The following is a 15,273-nucleotide window of genomic DNA, read 5'->3' as shown; positions in this document are numbered from 1 at the left end:
CCTGTATCAGGCCCCAAGCAACCCTGGGACAGAAGCTCTTGCACTCTGAAACTTGCTTTATGCATTGCTTCCTCTGACTGTTGCCTCATACACTTTAATATCCTTTGTAATAAACTGGTAATCCTTTATAATAAACCAGTAATCTAGTGAGTCAACAAGTTTTCTGAGTTCTGTAAGCCACTCTACAAATTAGTGGAGCCCGAGGAAGGGGTCGTGGGAACCCCCGATTTGTAGCTGGTTAGAAGCACAGGTGACAACCTGGGACTTGTGACTGGGGTCTTTAGTGGGGGCAGTCTTTTGGGACCAAGCCCTTAACCTGTGGGATCTGATGCTGACTCCAGGTCCAAAGTGTCAGAACGAAGTTCCACTTGTGGAACACCCAGTGTCCATGAAGAATTGCGTTAATTGCTTGGTGGTATGGAAAAAACACGCATCTTAATGAGGAGCTTTGCTATGGAGTCACATTAGTCTTTGGAGTAGCCAAGACCTCATGAGCTCCCTAGCGAGGACACAGGTCCCAGGAAGGGGCTGAAGCCCCTGTCCCACCCTAAGAGTCTGGCAGCATGCTGGTACCCAGGGACAATTCAGGCTCCCAGGTGTGGGATCTTTTCCTCAGAAATCCACCTCCTGTTTTTGTAGTCCTCAGCCTCCATTCTGGGTTCCTTCGAGGACCAGGCTCCACACCAGGTCCAAGGAGGGGCATTCTGGGGAAATCGGCGGTCTCGCTTGCAGAGATCAGAATTTCTGCTCATATGGACTGGGTAGTACAGCCTATAAAATGGTTTTTAATTGCATTGGCTATGATAATGTTAATCTACTATGTAGCAAGAAGCTCTTTTATTTTTTTTTTCAGAGCTGCATACTGAATTATTTAAGGGTGAAATGTCAGGATATCTGCAATTTATTTTAAAATACTTCCTCATAAAGAATACAGTGAGTTAAAAATAAAGAAGTGGAGTGGAGTACCTGGACTCTGAGCTCCAGTGACCTGTCTGCCGCAGGCACATCCTGCTCCTCTCTGGAAATTAGACAAATGCCTCCTCCCCACCCCCCCACCAGACCCCATTCCCATGGAGAGGTTACAATAAAGCACTCTTTGAGGCCCACTGATGAGAAAAATGCAACCCCTTCCAAGGGCTGACTTACCCCCACCGCCCCCCCCCCAGCAGCCCCGATGACTGATACACCCAAGGGTTCTACCTGGGTGTCATCAGATGCAAATGAAGCCACCATCGGAACCACAGTCCCAGCAACGTGCTCAGGTCTCTATGAGGCCCTGGCCTTGACACCAGTTGGCGGATCTCTACGAGGGCTGCGTCTAGAATCTCACACATATCACACCAGGTTTCTTGGGTTTTTTTTCTCTTTCCTTTGTAAATTATGTATAAACATCAATATTTTCCTGATTCTAAAACCTCTGAAATTCACTAAAGGAAAATCTGTTAGATTCTTTCATCTACTTATTTTTTCAAGTGACATGTCACAAGCCTCAGGAGGTTGGACCACAGAGGGAACTAAGGTATGGGCTGGGGCAGGGGGGCAGCACTGAGGCTGCTTCTGCCCACCTGAGCCAGCCCCTTCCTCTCCCACCAGCCCCTCTGAGGACCCTGGCCCGGCACGCTCTCCTCCCTCTGCTCTCAGCTCTCCTCTCGCCACTTTTGCCCGAGACCCTCCCTGCACCTCCCATCGTCCTTCACCTCCAGCACCCACAAGACCTCCCAGTGTGGACACACATCCCTGGCCCAACACTTAGACCTGGATAAAAGGCCTATGGGGCTGAATGGGACTTAGGACTGTGGTCAGGACCCAAATGACCCTCTGACTCTGTCATCTGTCTTTAGCCCATCCTTCTGGGGAAGAGAGGTAAAACCAACACCCAGGAAATGACAGTTTGCAGAGACACAGTGTGCAGAGAGAGAGAAAAAAGAGTGGGACAGTGCTTAGTTGACCACAGTTTCCTCCAGGGACTTTTCAGCTCCTCCCCTGCCCACCCAGCGCTCCTGCCCCTCCCAAATGGGGAGATGAAAGCTGGGACCAGGGGAGCCAAGAGCATCTCAGTTTCCTGTGACTGCTGTGTGTGGGCGGCAGGGGAAAGGTGATGATTCTCAGGACCCGGAGACGATCCATGCCCCTTAGGGGAGACATTCTCCTGGCTCCTCTTTGCTCCTTCCCTATTCCCATAGAGCCCATTACCCCATGCTTCCCACTTCCCCAAAGGAAGCCTTTGCCCTTGACAGGAGATGAGGGGTTGGGGAAAAGGGTAGGAGAGAATGTCGGGGATGGGAGAGGTGGGGCAAGGAGAAGTAGCTCTGCAACCAGAGGGTCAGCCAGGAGGCATGTTCCGGCTGTGGGGACACAGCTGGTTGCTCCCTTCCCCCCGCCCTGCAGGGCCCCTGATCTGAGGCATTGTATTCCAAGCTGCTGGGGAGAGAGACTGGACCCTGAAGGAAAGTGGCGGGTGCCAGCCCCAAGAAGAAGCACAAAGGAGAGAGTCTCAGCAAATCTCTGTGATCTTCCAGTCACTGGCACAAGGCAAGACTCAGCCCAGGACAACAGGTCTGGCTTCACCCTCACCCTAGCTGGGCTCCAACAGGCAAGCTCAGGCCCGCTGTTGGGAAACACAGTGCTCCCTGCAACTGTTGATATTTTCACAGATGAAACCTTCCCTGAGGAAGTGGGTCTTCACGGGCTTCAGTCTTCTGCTCACCCACCCTTTCCCCAGAGGACTGCACCCGCCTCCCCGCAACAGCTCCCCTCCCCACCACAGAAGCCAGGAAGAAAAACACTGACAGATTTATTACCTAAAAAAACAATTTTTGTTGTTAAAACAGAAACAACAGATCCAAAATGGAGTCACTGTGCTAAGCCCCATCAGCAAACCAAGACTTAATACCTAACCTAACTGCAGCTTCCGCCCCTCCTGGGAACCAGTCAATATGGAGTTACCTGGTCAGGGCTGGTGAACACTACTTGATAGAGCCCTGCCTTCCACTAGTGAAAGGTGACCTTGCCTGAAACACTCCTTGCTAGACACTTCTTATTTCTGCCCCCTTCTGCCTATAAAAGCATTTTGTACATTTTGTACAGCTCCTCGGAACATCTTTCCAGCTACTAGATGGGATGCTGCCCAATTCATGAATCACTCAATAAAGCCAATATCTTTAAATACACTCAGTTGAATTTCATTTTTTTAACAATGTGTATGATAAAGAACACCACAAAAAATATTTTTTAAGTGACAGGATAGAGAAAATAATACATGTTATACAAAGATTAATATCTGGGATGTATAAAGAACATAAAATCAAAGAAAAGGACAATGCTCAATGGAAGAAACAGAAAAGGTAGAAACTACAATACAAAGAAACACCCAGAGAAAATTCATATGTACGAGACAGGATCCATTTTATCAGTAAATGGGAAAATGCAAATTAAAACAATGGGGGGAGGATCATTTTTCACCCATTAAGTTAATAAAAATTTCAAAGATTGGTCATTTCCAGTGGTGATAAGGTTGTGAGAAAATTGATAGGAATATAAATGAGTGCATCCTTTTAGGAAATCAATTTGTCCAGATTTATCAAAATATTAAATGTCCTTCCCTTTCCTGCAAACAAGTTAATCATTTCTAGGGTTTCTGTGAGAGAAGAGAATCATGCGTGCACAAAGCCATATATAAAAGGTTGTTTGTCACAATGTTTTATGTAACAGTAAAACTTCAAAATAAATTAGTCATGAATAAGAAAGGAAGGAAATAAATGATGTATCGTCTCTCGTACTGCGTGGCAGGTTACAAAGAATGAAGCAGAACAGAATGCACGGATCAGATTGCCAAGCTATATTTAGGCCCCCCAGAAATCAAGCTATTGAGTAACACATCATAGTACCTCATTATTATAAGTTAAAAAGATACAGAGATAAAGCCATATCCATAGATACTGTGTGTGTGTGTATGTGTTTGTGTGTGTGTGTGTAAAAAAACAGGAAAGAATGTGTATCAGGATTACATGCTCACAGGAGCCAAGTCTGGGTAGGGGGTGTGTGACAGGGATGTGAAGGGGGACTTTCACATTTTACTGAGTATCCTGCATTTGAATATTTTTACAATAATGTGTACTTGGGTAAGATAAGATGGAAATTTGTTTGTGACTGTTGAAGCAAATGGACAATGAGGAAGTCAGAGGTCACAGCAGTTTGTGCCACCAGCCTTTGCCCCCAGGAGGGCAGTGGAGGGATGTGTGCATCCTGTTGACCATGTCCCACGGTGACAGGATAGTCTCAATGTCCTCTCTGGAGGCTCATCTTCCACGTGGTGTGTGCTCTCATGAGTTGCCTAACCCTTTAATTGCATATTTGTTCTGTCACCTCCACCATCCAGTGAGCTCAATACCACCAGCTGAAGCCCTACTCCATGTCCCACCCCTGACTTCTCACTAACTATACAAACAGCAAGCATTCTTTGTGTACTTTATATTCACACAAAGACCCAGACACAAATGCTCATAATGCCCTTATTCGTAATTGCCAAAAATTGGGAACAACCCAAAGGTCCTTCCACTAGCAAACTGTAGTACTTTCTTTTTTTAAAAAAGGTTTTATTTATTTTAGAGAGAGAGAGAGAGAGCGTGAGCAGTGGGGAGGGGCTGAGGGAGAGGGAGAGAAAGAGGAAGAGAAGCAGACTCTGTGCTGAACATGGATCCTGACACACGGCCCAGTCCCATGACCCTGAGATCATGACCTGAGCCAAAATCAAGAGAGAGAGATCTAGAGAGATCTTTGGATCATGAGATTGAGCCCCTCAGCGAGCCCCACACTCAGCAGTCGATCCTTAACCAACTGCACAGGCACCCCTGTAGTATTTTCATACAATGGAATACTAACCAGCAGTACAAAGGAACAAACTACCAATGCACGGACAAAAAAAAAATTGATAAATCCCCAGTGCACCTTGAAAAAGGTCAGGTTCAAAAGGCTAATTATGCCTCTATTTTAAAAAAAAAAAGGCAACATAGTACATGATTCCATATATCTGACATCCTGGAACAGACAAAACTATTGGGACAGAAATCACTGATTGAGGGAATTTGGGTGGGTGGGGAGATAAGTCTGTCTATATCTGGGTTGGGTTGATTGTTCCATGACTATGATTTGTCAGACTCCTAGAACTGTACACTATGTATGTAAACCATACCCCCAACGTAAATAATAAAACAGAGACATTTGTCTCATGTCAAAGAGCCTGTTCACTGCAGCCTCCTCTGCCCGATCCATGCTCATGGAGCACATCTAAGTGGGGCTTTCTTTCCTTCCATTCCCATCATTATTCCTTTTCCCCCCTCTTCTTCCTCTCTTTGTTCTCTACTAGCTGAAAGCTCCCACCAAATGTAACCCTACATGCACCCTTGTACAGACACCCGTTGGAGTGATGTGGTTCTTAATGAAGGGTAAGCACCCTCTCTCAACAGAAGTTTGTCCCTATGTCTTCCTTCTGCAGATGGAGAAACTGAGGCCCCCAAGAGGAAAGGGAGCTCCCCTACTGTGTCCACGCTCTGTGCTCCCAACCTTCCTACCATGTGGCCTTCAGAGACCATTCCAGGGGGACACTGAGAGGGGCTGTCATGGTGAACAGCTTACCTTAACTGTTCTAGAGTCTTCCAACTGCAGTTTGACCAGGAGGTAACAAAACAGAAAGAGATTATGGGAAAAACATGTCCTTTCCAACAACCTCTCCACTATGCCCTTGTCCCAACCTTCTTATCGGAAGAGGTCTATGTGTCTGGGAAGAGAGACTGGTTTTTCAGACTGACCCCAAGTTTTGCCATGATATTAAACACAACCTTAGCCAGCTTCATCTGTCAGCCTCTTGAGCAACTATCTCAGCGAGAAAGTGTCTCTCAGGACTTCAGGGATTCAGAAATTCCACTTCTGTAAGGTATCCCATAGATACACATATGTGAAATGACATATCACAGCACCATGTGTAGTTCCAAAAGACGGACAACCACCTAAATGTCCAAGCTATTATACATCGTTCAATGACATTCTCTGCACTTTTGCAGGATGAGGAATTTCCCTATGTACCAATAAAGAGTGATCTGCAAGATATTTTGCATTTGGTTAGGTTCAAAATTCTACCTATAATATGTTAGCTTTTGTATTTTTAAAAATGTGGAAATTAAGGATTTATACTTACATTCGTTTAGAAAACTCTTGAGGAAAACAATAAACCAGGGCACCTGGGTGGTTAAGCATCTGCCTTTGGCTCAGGTCATGATCCCAGGGTCCTGGGATCAAGCCCCACATGGGGGTCCCTGATCAGCAGGGAGCCTGCTTCTCCCTCTCCTTCTCCTTCTCCCCCGCTTGTGTTCTTTCACTCTCTCTGTCAGATAAATAAATAAAATCTTTAAAAAAAAAAAAGAAAACAATAAACCAATAACAACGGTTTGGGGGTAGGATAGAAGTAAGTGATGGGGGACAGTGTGGAATGGAGATTTTTCACTTTTTAGATATATTTTTATTTATTTTTTGAACCACTGAAGTTTTTCAAACTTAAATTTTGAAAAATGATTGTACAAAACTTCTGTGTCTGGGAAGATGGAGTGGATATACTTTACTCTCTTCTTCCCTCTAAGGAGAACACAAACTCCTGGACATTGTTGTATATAAAACAAACACATGACTGCAAGGTGGAGGGAGAGAAGCATCAGGACCTAAGGAGCAGCACTGCAGCCAGTTCCCTGGGTTCCTTTTTACCTCTCGCATCCCACACTGGGTACTGAAAAAATGGCAACTCAGAAGGGCCACCCATCACAAGAAAAAAAAAAAAATGCCCGCTTCCTCTGACCAGAGGACCAGGAAAGGGCAGTCTACTTTTAGGCACCAACCGTTCTATCCCAGCCAAACCCCATCCCAGCAAAGCCTGAGAAGGGAGCCTAGACCCCACTCTCCACAGCCAGGCTGTAAGAAGGCACCCCCACCACCTAGTGGTGGAGCCAGGGAAGGCCAAGTAGGAAGCCAGGACCTTCTACTTCTGGGGGTAAAATCAGTGGCGACCACGTGGGGAGACTGGACTTCCCCTCCACCACTCCTCTGACAAAGTCCTGTAGTGATGAGGCGCCTCTCCCCGTTCCTGCGGGGTGATGTCCGAGGACTAGTGGAGTCCAGGAGGCCAAGAGGAGAACCTAGACTTCCACCCCCACCTGGCAGTAATAAGGGGACACCCACCTTCACCCAGTGTCAGAGAAGGCCTGCTAAAACATAAGATTTAAATAAGATCTGGTGTCTTGGGGCACCTGGGTGGCTCAGCTGGTTGAGCATCTGCCTTTGCTCAAGTCCTGATCCCAGGGTTCTGGGACTGAGCCCTACATCTGGCTCCCTGCTCAGCGGGAAGCCTGCTTCTCCCTCTGTGCCTCTCTCTCTCTCTCTCTTTCTCTCTCTCTCAAATAAATAAAATCTTAAAAAAAAATCTGATGTCTTATAATATAACACCCAAAATGCCCGTGATTCAATCGAAAATTATTCATCTCTCCAAACACCAGAAAGATCTCAAACTGAATGAGAAAAGATAATCAAAAGACACTAACACTGAGATGCATAGATGTTAGAATGTGTTTGTTAGCAATTAGGTAATTATTGATAAATTAGGCTTAAGTTGGCCATTTTATATATATATGTAAAAAAATCTTTTAAAATATTAGCAGATAGAATTCAGCAATATATAAAAATTCTTATATACCATGACCAAGTGGAGCTTATTCTAGGGATGCAAATCTGATCCAATATTTGAAAATCAATCAGTATAATTCACCATATTAACAGGCTAAAGGAAAAAAATCACATTATTATATCAATTGAGGTACAAAATACACTTGAAATTCAACATCCATTCATGACACTCTTAGAAAACTAGAAATAAAGTGGAACTTCCTCAAGCTGATAAAGAACACCTATTAAAAAAAACCTACAGCTGACATACTAAATGGTGAAAGACTGAGCGATTCTCCCTAAGATCAGGAACAAGGCAAGAATGTCCATTCTCACCACTGCTATTCATATAGTACTGGAAGTTCTAGACAATGCAATAAGACAAGAAAAGGAAATAAAAAGCATACATATCAGAAAGAAGAAATAAAATGTCCCCATTTGCAGATGACATAATGATCTATGTAAAATAAAGTCCCAAGGAATCTACAAAAAAAAATTCTAGAACTAATCAGCAAATTCAGCAAGTCACGGGATACAAGAATTAATTGTATTTCTATTTATTAGCAATAAACATGTGAACATCGTCATTAACAATCCAACACCATTTACAATCACTCACAAAAGGTAAAATACTCAGATATAATTCTAACATAACATGTGCAGGAATTATATGCTGAGAGCTCAAATGAAAGAAGTCAAAGAAGATCTAAATAAATGGATTGCAAGACTTAATATAGTAAGAATGTCAGTTCCTCCAAAATTGATATAGAGATTTAATGTAATTTCTATTAAAATCCCAGAAAGACATAGACCAGATTCTTCTAAAACTTGTGTGGGAGGGCAAAGGAACTACAGAGCCAAAACAACTCTGAAGAAGAAGAATAGAGTGGGAGGAATCATTCTATCCAGTTTCAAGGCTTAAATTACAGTGCTGCAGTAATAAAACTGGGGGGTATTGGCAGAGGGATCAGTAGAAGAGAACAGAGAACCCAGAAATAGATGCACATATGATTACCGGCTGATTTTTTTATTTGAAATATTATTAATTGAAAAACATTTGACATATAACATTGTATATATTTAAGATGTACAACAGACTGATTTGATACATTTATACACTGTAACAAGATTGCCATTGTGGTGATAGCACCTCTATCACATGACATAATTATCACTTCTTTTTTTATGGTGGAAATAACTAAGATCTAGTCTCTTTACAAGTTTGATGATTATAATACAGTATTATTGTCTATATACATCAGATCTCCAGGACTTGCTTATCTACTAGGTATGCACGCTTAAACAACATCTCTCCTATGCCCCCAGCCCCCAGCCCCTGTAACCACCATTTTACTCTGTTATGAGTTTGGCTTTTTTAGATTCCACATATCATTGATATACAGTATTTGTCTTTCTCTGTCTGACTTATCTCACTTAGTATAATGTCTTCAAGATCCATCCATGTTGTCATAAACACCCAAATGACTTTTTGCAAACATATAAAAACAATTCAATGGAGGAAGAATGGTCTTTTAAATGAATAATGCTAGAGCAATTGGATATCTAAAAGCAAAAAACAAACAAGATATTTGATCTAAACCTCACACCTTATACAAAAATTCACTCAAAATGGAACACAGGGTTAAATATAAGACATAAAACTATAAAAATTTAGAAAATGACATAGAAGAAAATTTTGGAGACTTAGGGCTTAGTGAAGAGTTCTTAGATGTAACGCTGAAAGCATGATTCAATCCATAAAAGAAAAAAATCCACAAATGGACTTATCAAAATTAAAAACTTTTGCTCCACAAAAGACCCTGTTATGACAATGTTAAGACAATCTACAGACTAGGAGAAAATATTTGCCAATCACACATCTGACAAAGGACTCCTATCTCAATATATCAAGAACTCTCAAAACTCAACAGTAAAAATAAATAAATAAACAATCCCATTAGAAAATGGGCAAAAGACATGAGCAGACATCTCACCAATGGCAAATAAGCACATGAAAAGATGTTCAACATCATTAGCCATTAAGCAAATGCAAATTGAGACCATGATGAGATATTACCATGCACCTCTTAGAATAGCTAAATTTAAAAATAGTGACATTACCAAATGCTGGCAAGGATGCAGAGAAACTGGATCTCTCATAGATTGTTAGTGGGAATGTAAACGGTAAGCTACTCTGGAAAATAATTTGGCAGTTTCTTCTAAAAACTAAACATACACTTAACGTAAGAAACAGCAATTGCGGGTGCCTGGGTGGCTCAGTCAGTTGAGCAGCCAACTCTTAATTTTGACTCAGCTCATGATCTCAGGGTGGTGGGATGGGCTCTGCACTCAGCGGGGAGTCTGCTTGGGATTCTTCCTCTCTCCCTCCGCCCTTCCCCTGCTCGTGCTCCCTCTCTCTCTAGAATAAATAAATAACTCTAAAACAAAAAGAAAGAAAGAAACAGCAATTGCACTCTTAGGTAATCTATTCTAGAGAAATAAAAATTTATGTCTCCATAAAAACCTGTACATAACTTCATAGCAGCTTCATTTTGATAGCCAAAAACTGAAAACAACCCAGATGTTCCTCAGCAGATAAACAGTAATACATCCACGGAATATTCAGCAATAAAAAGAAATCACAGGGAATCAAACTACTGATACATGCAACAACTTGGATGGATCTCAATATTTTTTTTCTGAGTGAATTTAAAACAGTTTCAAAAGGCCACATACTGTATGATTCCATTGTATAAAATTCTGGAAATGACAACATTGTAGAGATGGAAAACATTAAGAGTTGTCAATGGTTAAGAATACTGGTGGAGGGAGGGATGGGTGTATGTATAAAGAGGGAGCACCAGGGAGATCTTAGTGGTACTGGAATAGTTCTCTATCTTGATATCTTGATTGCAGTGGTGGTTTCAAGAATCCACACAGGCAGGGCATGGGTACCCAAGACCTCTCTGTACTATCTTTGAACTTTTTATTAATCTATAATTATTTAAAAAGTTAATAAGCTTCTTAAAAAATGATTGTAGGAGTCATTTCATGTCTGTCTTCTCCATTAAACTGTGAGCCCTTCAAGTCTTGAAGAAGGGGAGGGGCGGGCTGGGGGAGGGCTTCCTCTTGACTCCCCACACGGCCAAGTGCATGGCAGGCCCTTACTAAATATTTGTTGAGGGTAATAATCCTGGTGTTAGGGGGACACAGCTCTGGGATGTTCTGCAGCCAGACCCTTCCATGTCTGGTCTCTTGGAAGAAACCTTTGTCCAAGGAAGGCAAGAAGGTAGGAAGGAAGATGCGGCCGGCGGCAGCCATATCCTAGTGCACTAGGGGGCAGCAGAGGATGGAGAACGGTTCCCAGCTCCGCGCTGAGACTGGCAGCATCTCCTGGGAAGGGCACAGGCTCTGCCCAGTAGTCCTCTGCCCACCCAGACAGCTGCAGGTGCAAAACCAGCTTGAGCAGTCCCAGGGCCTGATAAAGAGAGAGCCCCAGTGCCAAGCCAAAGCATGGGTCTCCCAACCTTGGGATTAAAGTTCGGGAAGGCGAACAGAGTGGGCTCAGTGTGGTCATTCCCTGCGTCCCCTTCTTTCGTGCCATCTGAGGTTCAGGAGCTCCCCACACAGAGCACCTTGCTGTTCGTCGTCAGGGTCAAGGTTGCTCAGCCAGTCTGAATCTCAGAGAGGAGACAGAGACCTCTGACACCCCCCGCCCCCCAGGCAGGACAGAATTGTGCTGCTGTCCCTGAACCGGTCTCCAGCTGCAGACCCATATGGAATGCGTTCAACGGGAGCAGGTCAAAGGACCTTGAAACACTTCCAGAGACGGACTTGGAAGCTTAGGGCACCTGCTAAAGACATTTTCTATGATTCTTCAGGGCCAAAGGGAGGGACAGCTTTCTAGGATAGAGGTCAATATTTCCCTCTTAACACACTCTGTGGGCAAGAGAGAGTGAAAATGGGTAAATCACTCTGCCACTTACTAGCTGTATGTTTTTAAACAAAGTACTTTGCCTCTCTTGGCCCCAGTTTCCTTGTATGTATAGTGAATGAAATCGTAGTTCTCTCTCCGGGAGTTACTCTGATGGTTAAATAAAGTAACTGAAGCGCCTCTCAGGGCACCTGGCACCTGGCACGCCATCACTAAACCTGTTCCTGCGCCCCTTGCGGTCTCTGGTACGTTCTGCATCCTGTACCGACTCCGGCTGCAGTATCGTCCTTGGCCACCGAGCGGCGGTGCGGGACCACAGTGCCGGTCTGAGCACAACCAGACTCACTCTGCGGAAAGAACGCCGCAGCCTAAAGAGCGGCGGAATTGGAGCGTCGGGGAGACTATGTCTTACCCTCCTGTGCCAGAGTTGCCCTCGATCCGACTCTCCAGCGTCTCCACAGCCGGTAAAGGCCCAGGTAGGCAGGGCAAAGGCAGCAGGTGGGGTGGGGAATCCGGAATTGAAAACGCCAGAGATCCTCAGGTTGGGGATCCTCGCCCACAGACCAGACACCCGAGCTGGCAGATTTAGAGACCCTACCCATTGTCCCATTCCGGAACCTTCCCAAAAGTATGGGTGGGAGGGACAGAGTACCCTTCACGACATCTCCTGGGCCCCTTCTGGAGCGATCTTACCTAAGCTTGTCTATTTGCTATTTTGGACGGGGACACATTTAGAGATCTGGGTTAAGACACTCACAGACCTGGAAACCATGGACAAGTTAGTTAAATTCTCTTTGTTTATCATTTTTAAAAACACAAACTAAGTTGTTTCAGTCCCTGCTTAAAAATTCTCCAGTGGCTCTGCAATCACACCTGGTATATAATCCCAAACTCCCCACCATGACCTACAAAGCTGGGCCTGACCTTCCATTTCACCTCCTTCCTCTCTCCTCCCTGCAGGCTGTATCCCAGGCTTCCCATGTCTCCACCACTGCACTGCCAGCTCCCTTTGCCTGGGACTCTGTCCCTCCAGCAGTCTGCATGGCTCATTCCCTTACTTCATTCAGGCCTCTGCCTCCTCCCCAGGAGGGTCTCTCCAACCCAGTATAATCTTTCATTCCCCGCACAGAGGACTGCCCTGCCTGACATCATATGATGTGTCTGAGTTTATCTGTTTCCTGTCTTTCTGTCCCAGGAGAATGTAAGTGCCCAGAAGGCCAGGCTCTTGGCATCCCTTTTCTCTGTCAGTCGGAGCTCACTAAATATTTGTTGAATAAATTCATGACTTAATGAATTAATCTACAAATGTGGAAGCTCAGGAAGAGTCGTGGTGGTGACAGCTCTTTGTACATTTCATTCACTACATTAGTGCACCTCTTTTGTGCCTCCTGTACAGGCTCTTAGGTGTCATCGTTGTTCTTGCTCATTGTCACAAAGAGAATGGGATGGGAAATAAATCTGATCTGGGTCCAAAGTGCAGACCCTGGGCTCAGTCCATCCTCTTCCCTGCTCTCTTCCCATTTTTGGAGGTAGCCATCGTGCCCGCGGAGAGCAAAGCCTCTGGGCGCTACAGATGTTCCAAGGGGAGGCGGGCGGTCTCTGCACCGTCCCCTGCCCCCATTCAGCCCTCTGGCCCTGAAGTCTCAAAGATGCAAGAGAGAGGTAAGAGATGCCCCTCTCCCTCTCTCTCCTCCATCCCAGATTGTTGCACGCTCGTCCCCTTCCCCTGAGAGCCGGGTCGCCCGGCATTTGTGCCTCCGTTCCGGCCCAGGGCGGCCCGAGCCTCCGGAGATTCCTGGTTAGGGTCACAGGATACGCGCCGAGCAACACCGGCCTGGAGCACCGCGTTCTCCCGGCGGCGGGAGGAAGGCGAAGAGCAAGAGGGGCCCGCGCGCGGCCGTAGTGGGTGTTGGCCAGACCCGGGAGGCAAACCGCGTGGAGAGAGGGCGCGGCGGGAGGATAGCGGAGAGCCGCCGGCTCCGGAACGTTTGACTGCGAGCCCCAGCGGTTGTGCGCGCGAGTAACAAGTGTGCAATTTTGTGTGCAACTGGCGTGTGCACGTAGGCGCCTACAAGCTCCTGAGCAGGCTGGGTGCACGGAGCTTCAGCGTTCACACAAAGAGCGCTTAGATGAGGAATATTTAAATGAGGGGGGGAACAGGAAAAGTCCCTGGGAGCCTGGGGGATTACAGGCGCGAATCTCAGCTGGGTTCAGGGCGCCGCTGCTCCGCGAAGGGACCCGCCGCCCGGGCGAGAAGCGCGGGGAGGGAGATTGCCTGGGCCAGCTTCTCGCCTATTCTCCGCAGAACTTTTTCCCCCTCCCTCTTCCCTCGCGCTGCCTCTCGCGGGGCGGTCTCCAGGGACTGTCTCTCACATCCATTCTCCTTTCCTCCTTGATTTATGCTGCAGAGTGGAACGACCTTCCCTGACCTCATTTTCATGACGGCGCGAGCACACCCGGAGCCGGCTACGCACATTCCGGAGCAGGCGCGCGCCGACACTCACACACTCACACGGGCACACACACACCCGAGACCTGGGCTGCAGGACCCTGCCCATGCTTGAGTTCACACCAGCTCCGCCACTATTCTGGGCACTGCCGGGGCTGTGGACGCTCAAAGAATAGATCCTCATTAGCATCTTGCTTTGAATATCATTTGCATTTTATATCATGTCAAAACGCTCAGAACTCTCCCCAGCCCGCACCTCTCCCCAGAGCTTGAGAGTCGTGGGCCTCCAGCTCTAGCCCCTTCCCTGTGGGCCGAGCAGTTGCTGGCTGCACCCTCGCGTGGCCAGAGCACCACAAACACCCACAGCCCCAAGAGGGGCTTAACCTCTCCTGAGCTCTTGGCAAGTTCCAGGCCCTGCGCTAAGGGTTTAGGTGAATGATCTCATTCAGTCCTTGCAACAACCCAAAGAGCTAAGCACTACGTTGTATCCATTTGAGAAAAGAGGAAACTGAGGCACAAAGACGCCTTGCTCAAGGTCAAGGAGCTAAAACTGGAGGAAGCGGAACTGAAATCCAAGGCCGCCGGACGCCGAAGCCCGAAAGCTTAACCGCTTCGCCGCCCTGCCTCGCGCAAGGTCAAAGCTAAGGTAACCGCGACAGAAGAAAGTATGTTTTCCTACGTAGAAGAAAGTCATTCTCCGCCCCACCGCGACCCTTCCCCCACCCTGGCCGCGAGGGGACCCGGGCGCATTCCCCCGGCGGGGGCTCGCAGCGCCCTCTCGTCGGGCCGCCCCTTGTCCTGACCCCTTTCCCAGCGAGGGCTCGGCCGAGTCCGGCCGCCGTGCTCTCGAGGTCTTCTGTCGGCGCTGGCTAGTTAAGAAAAATAAACAACGTTCCAAATGGAGGCGATTCCTTTCAACCCAAGCCCCGCCGCCTGCCAGAGAAATGCAAACAGCGGGGGACGGCCCGAGTCCGACCGGGCCCCCGCGCCCGAGCTGCGGGTGGGAGGGCCGGGCTGCGGTAACCCGAGCCGCCGCGCCGGCTCCCCGCGCGCTGCCCTCAGCCTGCCCCTTCGCCCCTGACCCCGACGGCGGCGCGCCCGGCCCGAGCCCACCTTCGCCGGCGCCCCCCACCGGGCCAGGCCCCCGCCTCCAGAGCGCCACCCGGGGAGCCCCAGCCGAATCCCG

The sequence above is a fragment of the Eumetopias jubatus genome, unplaced genomic scaffold (genome assembly GCF_037043125.1).
Source record: "Eumetopias jubatus isolate StellerSeaLion01/CBP00866 unplaced genomic scaffold, mEumJub1_p1.0 scaffold_6, whole genome shotgun sequence".
Lineage (NCBI taxonomy): Eukaryota > Metazoa > Chordata > Mammalia > Carnivora > Otariidae > Eumetopias > Eumetopias jubatus.
The sequence above is the reverse complement of the archived record's forward strand: the minus strand, read 5'-3'. Positions refer to the sequence as shown.